Source organism: Lolium rigidum, chromosome 6 (genome assembly GCF_022539505.1).
Source record: "Lolium rigidum isolate FL_2022 chromosome 6, APGP_CSIRO_Lrig_0.1, whole genome shotgun sequence".
Lineage (NCBI taxonomy): Eukaryota > Viridiplantae > Streptophyta > Magnoliopsida > Poales > Poaceae > Lolium > Lolium rigidum.
Window position 1 is genome coordinate 211,959,970 of NC_061513.1, and position 8,317 is coordinate 211,968,286.

Consider the following 8,317-nt stretch of genomic DNA (forward strand, 5'->3'; position numbering starts at 1 on the left):
AAGTGGTAGATCTCTCTTACTTCGGACAAGACGGACATGCATAGAAACTCACATGATATTCAACAAAGAGTAGTTGATGGCGTCCCCAGGAACATGGTTATCGCACAACAAGCAACTTAATAAGAGATAAAGTGCATAAGTGCATATTCAATACCACAATAGTTTTTAAGCTATTTGTCCCATGAGCTATATATTGTAAATGTAAAGAACGGAAATTTTAAAGGTAGCACTCAAGCAATTTACTTTGGAATGGCGGAGAAATACCATGTAGTAGGTAGATATGGTGGACACAAATGGCATAGTGGTTGGCTCAAGGATTTTGGATGCATGAGAAGTATTCCCTCTCGATACAAGGTTTAGGCTAGCAAGGTTATTTGAAACAAACACAAGGATGAACCGGTGCAGCAAAACTCACATAAAAGACATATTGTAAACATTATAAGACTCTACACCGTCTTCCTTGTTGTTCAAAACTCAATACTAGAAATTATCTAGACTTTAGAGAGACCAAATATGCAAACAAAATTTAGCAAGCTCTAGGTGTTTCTTCATTAATGGGTGCAAAGTATATGATGCAAGAGCTTAAACATGAGCACAACAATTGCCAAGTATCAAATTATTCAAGACATTTTAGAATTACTACATGTAGCATTTCCCGATTCCAACCATATAACAATTTAACGAAGAAGATTCAACCTTCGCCATGAATACTATGAGTAAAGCCTAAGGACATATTTGTCCATATGCAACAACGGAGCGTGTCTCTCTCCCACACAATGAATGCTAGGATCCATTTTATTCAAACAAAACAAAAACAAAAACAAACCGACGCTCCAAGCAAAGTACATAAGATGTGACGGAATAAAAATATAGTTTCAGGGGAGGAACCTGATAATGTTGTCGATGAAGAAAGGGATGCCTTGAGCATCCCCAAGCTTAGACGCTTGAGTCTTCTTAAAATATGCAGGGGTGAACCACCGGGGCATCCCCAAGCTTAGAGCTTTCACTCTCCTTGATCATATTGCATCATTCTCCTCTCTTGATCCTTGAAAACTTCCTCCACACCAAACTCGAAACAACTCATTAGAGGGTTAGTGGAAAATAAAAATTAACATGTTCAGAGGTGACACAATCATTCTTAACACTTCTGGACATTGCATAAAGCTACTGGACATTAATAGATCAAAGAAATTCATCCAACATAGCAAAAGAGGCAATGCGAAATAAAAGGCAGAATCTGTCAAAACAGAACAGTCCATAAAGATGGATTTTATTGAGGCACCAGACTTGCTCAAATGAAAATGCCCAAATTTAATGAAAGTTGCGTACATATCTGAGGATCACGCACGTAAATTGGCTTAATTTTCTGAGCTACCTACAGGGAGGCAGGTCGAAATTCGTGACAGCAAAGAAATCTGTAACTGCGCAGTAATCCAAATCTAGTATTCACTTTACTATCAAAGACTTTACTTGGCACAACAAAGCATAAAACTAAGATAAGGAGAGGTTGCTACAGTAGTAAACAACTTCCAAGACTCAAATATAAAACAAAAATACTGTAGTAAAAACATGGGTTGTCTCCCATAAGCGCTTTTCTTTAACGCCTTTCAGCTAGGCGCAGAAAGTGTGTATCAAGTATTATCAAGAGATGAAGCATCAACATCAGCTGGGTTTGGAGTTTTCTCAACCATGCATAGTATATTGGATACATAAGTTTCAGCGGCTCCCTTTTCATTAGTCTTGGGCTTGCTACTCTCATCAAACAAATTTTCAGGAACAAGCCAAGCATAGTTATTTTCTAGCGCTTCATTCATCGCTAGGAGCTTACATGGTATTGGTGCTTTGATCTCCCCACCATCATTAATATTATTAGTGTACCTTACTCTCTCCATGTCCATCTTTTCAAGGATACTAACAAAATTGGTATAAGAACCAAGCATCTTATATTTATTAAAGACCTTTCTAGCCTCTCTTGCTATACCACCAAATTCTCTAAGAAGGGTTTCTAAAACAAAATCTTTCTTTTCCTCTTCTTCCATATCACCGAGTGTAAGAAACATGTGTTGGATTATAGGATTGAGATTAGCAAATTTAGTTTCCAACATGCGAACTAAAGCAGCAGCAGCAATTTCATAAGTAGGAGCAAGTTCTACCAAGTGTCTATCTTCAAAATCTTCAACGGTACTAACATGATTGAAAAATTCTTCTATATTATTTCTCCCAACTATAGACCCACGTCCTACCGGTATGTCTTTTGCGGTAAAATTAAAAGGAAACATGATGAATCAAGTAAAGTAAATGCAAGTAACTAATTTTTTGTGTGTTTTTGATATAGAGTGCAAGACAGTAAATAAAGTAAGGGATTTCTATTTTCGTGCCCCTGCTTCGTTAGTTGTACTCAGTTTTCCCCAGCTCGTTAGTTTTTCCTCAGCTTTCCCCTCCCTCTAGTTTGAAACCCCTCGAAGACGCGGGTTGCCGTCAGGTCAGAGGCCTTACCGTTACCGTTGATCCGACGGGTGGGGCTGCACGGAGGTGGGGCTGCATAGAGGGCGGTTCCTCTCCGACCGTCTCGTGCCGACGGGTAGCCATCCATCTACCGCCGACGCGTGGGCCGTTTTATTTCCTGATTGTATACGCGGTGCCGCCAATGACAAATGGGGCCGCTCTTAGCCATCCATCTACCGCCGACGCGTGGGCCGTTTTATTTCCCGATTGTATACGCGGTGCTGCCAATGACAAATGGGGCCGCTCTATGGGGCTGCCGCAGCCAATGACCAGTGGGTTGTCTATTTATTTATAGAAAATTATATATTGCCGCTCTCGTGGGGCCTCCGCAGCCAATGACCGCTGTGGCAGGTGACTATTTTCGCAGCTTAATCTAAAGTGACTCTTATGCTAAACATTGTGCATCCCGACGTTGACCTAGCAGTGGCGGCGAGCATAGCGTTCTGACCATGCCGATATTGGCATCGGCATCGGCATCGTTTGGAGGATGTGGTGCTCGAATAATAGTGGAAATGCGATATTATTTTTTACATAATATATAGAAAATAGCTAGATCTCTAAATCAATGCATATGAAGCTACATATATATTCTTGGTCATAATCCCCTTATCTAAAGGGGATGGATGCATGGCTTCACGTCGTCGTCACTTTCATTGTCAGTATCTTCGTCGTCTGAGTAGTAGTACTTCCTGCACATTGTTCCGTCGAACACCTTCACTGTGAGCACATCATCGCCTTCATATTTGAAGTGTACGTAGCAGCCGAAATCCACACCGTGCGCGATGGCGAAATTCTCCCAGCCCTTGTCGAGATACATCCGGCCTTGTCCGTCAAATAGGACCTCCACGGTCCGGAGACGAGGACCGCGATCAGCCTGCTCGCGGATACACCTTAGCTGGCTCCTGGCCGTCAAGATAGTCGGCAAACTTTTTGGGAGTGCCTGCAAAGAGATCGAGCGCCGATCGTTTGAAATTAAAGTTTTTTTAGAACATGCCCATAATTAATCACATGCATCATATATGTGTGAACGCGTACGTACCTTCTTGACCAAAGGGTCTTCGTAGATGACGATGAAGAACTCCTCTATGATCAATGGCAGTGTTGACGACGGTGGTGGTGACAATGATGATGATCCACCACCCCGGCCGCCCCTTCCCCTTCCCCTTCCCCTTCCCCTTCCGGTCCGTGTCCGAGACGTGGAAGCCATGGCAATGGATGATCAAGTGTATGTGACCGAAGAAGAGAGAGGCAGAACCTATTGACACAAGGGATGGCCGTGTGGGTGTTTTATAAGGGAGAGATGACCGTTGTAGGGGTTTACACAATAAAATAAGGAGGAGGTGAACGTTGGTGGGGGTTTACACAATAAATTAAGGAGGAGATGACCGTTGTGGGGGTTTACACAATAAATTAAGGAGGAGACGACCGTTGTGGGGGTATATATCTCAACAAAAAAGTAATGCGGACTATCTTGACGGAAATGGAACTTCGTGATATAGTTTAGGATAGTTTATCATTTTACCGTGAAAAGTAATGCCTAAAAGAAATGGTAATTCGTGATAGTTTATCATTTACCGTAATGGCTACAACAAATCGTTGATGGTTTATCATTTTTTGCGCGCAAAGTAATGGCTACAAGAAATGGGTGATGGTGTATCATTTTTTGCGTGCAAAGTAATGGCTACAACAAAATTGGTGATGGTTTATCGTTTTTTGCGTGAAAAGTAATGGCTACAAGAAATGGGTGATGGTGTATCATTTTTTGCGTGAAAAGTAATGGCTACAACAAAATCGGTGATGATTTATCGTTTTTTGCGTGAAAAGAAATGGGTGATGGTGTATCATTTTTTTTGCGTGAAAAGTAATGGCTACAACAAATCGGTGATGGTTTATCATTTTTTGCGTGAAAAGTAATGCCTACAAAGAGTTTATAATTTAGCTCGTGAAAAATAATGCGAGAAAACCAAACTTTGCGTGAAGCTAACCGACGACGAGAGAGAGAGGGTGGTGGCCCCGACCAGAGAGAGATAGGGGTTATCCTGCCCGTTAGATCATACGATCAACGGTCGGCGGGCACGATCCGCGTGACATGGGCTAGACCAATCAGGGCAATGTTGGGCGTCTGTGAGAGTTTGTGAAGGGAGAGGGCAAAACCGAGTAGTATCAAGAAACCAAGGGCAAGTGAGTAGTAAACAGACTAAGGGATTCAAATATGAGATTTAAAAAATGGAAAATGCGTGTTTTGTACAATGAAACCCATCTTGGCCTACCTCAAACTATTTGCAATACAAATCTACTTGAGTGTGAAAATTATGGCCTCATTCAGACAAAGTATGTTTTGGGGAAAGCTGTTTTGGGTAGGGCTTATTATGGAAAACCATGCACCTTCATAGCTACTAGGTGATTTGAGAAGTGGCAATTTGTGGTGAAACTTGATTTATCTATGATTTGAGAAGTGGCAATATGTGGTAAAGACTCAATGAGTAAGTGCCACTCTTTTTCGGAATTTTTTGCACATTAAATAACTCATTTAACTAGTTAATCCCATTTGTTGACTCTCTGTTCACCAGCCACTTGAGGGTAAAACTGAGTATATTGCACTAGCCGATATTAGCACTCAAGGGGAAAACTGAGCACACAAAAAATGCTAGTATATGACTCGAGGGTATACCCGAGTATATCTAAATTTCCGGGGTTAGACCCGAGGACGCGTGTTGCGATGCGAAGTGGAAGACGTGCCATTGTTGACGCGTGTCGCGGTGCAGACGTGCAAATAGTGGACGCGGGTCGCATTTAGGACGCGTAAGCCCCTCCCTCCCTCCCTCTGCACACAGTCGTCTCATTCTCGCTCACGCACGAAACCACCCCTCTCACGTCCCATCAACTTCTCCAAATCGAAAAAACCCCAACCGCCGTACGCACGCTACCCTGCCGGCGATGGAGAAGAAGAATGCGCCGGCGGTCGTCGCCTCCGAGCCCGTCGCCTCCGCGCCCGTCGCCTTCGCGCCCGTCGCCTCCGAGCCCGTCGCCTCCGCGCCCGTCGCCTTCGAGCCCGTCGCCGCCGAGCCCGTCGCCGCCGAGCCCGTCGCCGCCGAGGGCGGCGCATCCAAGCGCGGCGCCTCCATGAACTGGGCCTCTCTCTGGCTGATGGACCACTTCACAAGATCGGCGAATGCTTACTGGCGAACGAGGAGTACGCCGACACCTACTCTGCTATGAGGCAAGTCTGTAGAAATTGGCGCTCAGGTTTGCCTGAGCCCGACGTGCACCTGGATGAATGGATCATGCTAGACCACGCCCTTCCACGCGTCGCTGAGTTCACCTTCCTCCAACTCGGCACATCACGCTACGTCACCATAGATCTATCGGAAGTTCATACAAGGTTCAAATTCCTCCATATCTACCTTTTTATTTTCAATCTTAAACATCTTAGTGCTGAATGTTATCTTCATCAATATATTTTAGATACTACTTCGTCGGCTTTTGCCGTGGCGTCATCGTGCTTGCCCGGAAGAACCCGCCGCACAAGATACGGCTGCTGAACCCACTCACAAAGAAATCGAACACTATGTTTGAGGCGCGAGATGCCATCTGTTTTTCTGAAATCGATCGCTGTTATCAAATCCCCGACTATGGTCTTCGTTGCCGCACATTACCCGCCGGAAATTGGTTGGGTCGATGAGAGCACTCCAACTAAGGATATAAATGAAGATGGGGATTGGGGAGAAGGAAGATTTTCGATCAAGAACCATTGTTTGCGTTGCATTACCCCGTTCAATGGTGAACTGTATGCGTAGCTGCGGACAATTTTGAGATCGGAAGAATAGTGTGCACCAATGTACGGTTGCAGCAGCGCGCGAGCACCTTGTCAAGATGGAGACACTAATTTCATTTCCAGAACTTGGACGTCGAAGTTCTACCTTGTGAAGTCGGATGGTGATCTGCTGCTTGTGTTGTTGGTCGGCGAGGCTTTGGCGGGCAAACCATTGGTGTACCGTGTGGACACTCGAGCCGCTCTCTCCATCCGGTCGGTAACATTGGCGATAATGCCTTCTTCGTGAATTATATCCGGTGTATCTCCGTCGACACCGAGTGTACCCGACACTTCAACCTGGCAGCATCTACTACACGGATTTGGGTTATATCGAGAGTACTCTCATGATACAAATGCACTGGGATGAGTGGCCACTACGTGTGGATAGAATAGGACTCTACGATTTGAGAAATGAACACAGGCCATACCGTTTGGAGGATGTATTGGCCTCACACTTGCAGACGGAAGGAGTTCAATGAATATTTCCTTGGGGAAATGCACGAATGGAGCGACGAAGAAATATATGGGGAGGAATGAAGAACAAATTCATTCACTCCTAATCTTCTTGTTGTCCATACATTGCATGCGTGATCTTGTATATTTTTCAGCTTAGTTTGTCGTGAACATTAACAACGTTATTGCTCGCTTTTGGCTGCTTGTATGCAGTTTATGTATTATACTTAGTTTTGTGATTATGCTGTTGTGAATTTATCATATACTAGCTTCTAGATTTGCTACTAGATTTGCTGCCATATTGGGCAAAAAACGAGGGCCAAAAGGCATAAATAACCCCAGAGATTTGCTACTAGATTTGCTGCCATATTGAAGAATGACAGAAATAGAAGCTTCTCTAGATTTGATACTAATTTGGTGAAAAAGACGAGAGAGAGAAAGAGGGGAAAAGGTGCTCTTAAAAATGCCAATTTGGGCCGAGAGAGACAAAACCCAGCTCCTGCTCACGTGCAACCAAACGCTTCTCGTCCTGTCCCACGCGGTCCCTTTCTACCAGCCCCACGCGACGCGGCCCCACACGATCACGACGCGGCCCCACAGACGACGTGGCGCAACACGTCAGCACAGAACGTCCAAATAAACGGATTCCTTCCGTCTGAGCTCCTTCTGCGGGTTTCAGACATAGGCTTGGGGAAAACTGAGAAAAACTAAGGGGCTGGGGAAAACTGAGTACAACTAACGACCCGAGGGCACGAAAATAGAAATCCCTAGTATTCTTACTAGGGATAGCCGATAAAGTATGCATATCAAAGGATCTAGCAACATCAACATAAGAATTATTTGCATCTACATAAGAAAACGTAGAATTCATGTTACCGCTGTAGATTGCAGCTTCTTGGCGACGCTCCCTAAGAAGTAGGAACGGGCTGGAGACCGTTCGATGCTTCGTCCCCAGCGGAGTCGCCAATTGTGTTGGCACGCAAAACTGCCGCGCAACACCGTGATAGTTGCCGTGCTTTCGTGATGACGCCCGATTGCTTTCCGAGCAAAGCAACAAAGGTTCCTCGCTTTCGTGGAGAGATCGACCGTTTTTCAGCGCAAAACGGCAAAGATGAGACCAAACCTTAGGGCTGCCGGGGCATGGCAGAGAAGAACGGTAAAGAAAAATAAACGATAAAAAAGTAGATGTATTTTTGATATAGATCGATTAGTTGGTCTTCTTCAATCGGCCAGAACTTTTATATAGGTGCAGGACTTCGCGTTTACAGGGAAAGACTTGACGTATAAGGATAAAACTCTAAAACTAAAACCGATCAGCTCAATCGTTGATTCGGTCGCGTGTATGTATAGAACTGTACGTGCAAGATCTCCTTGCCAGCTCCAAGTGCAAAATATATTCACGTACAAATACACTTAGACCCACACGAAGGTGTTAAAATATTGGAAACTGCTGGGCGTCCCCCGGGGGATCTGATTCCCCAGCCCCCGGGTCCCCAGCCGTCGGATCAACCATTTTGACGGTTAGATTTGCATGTAGCAAAAAAA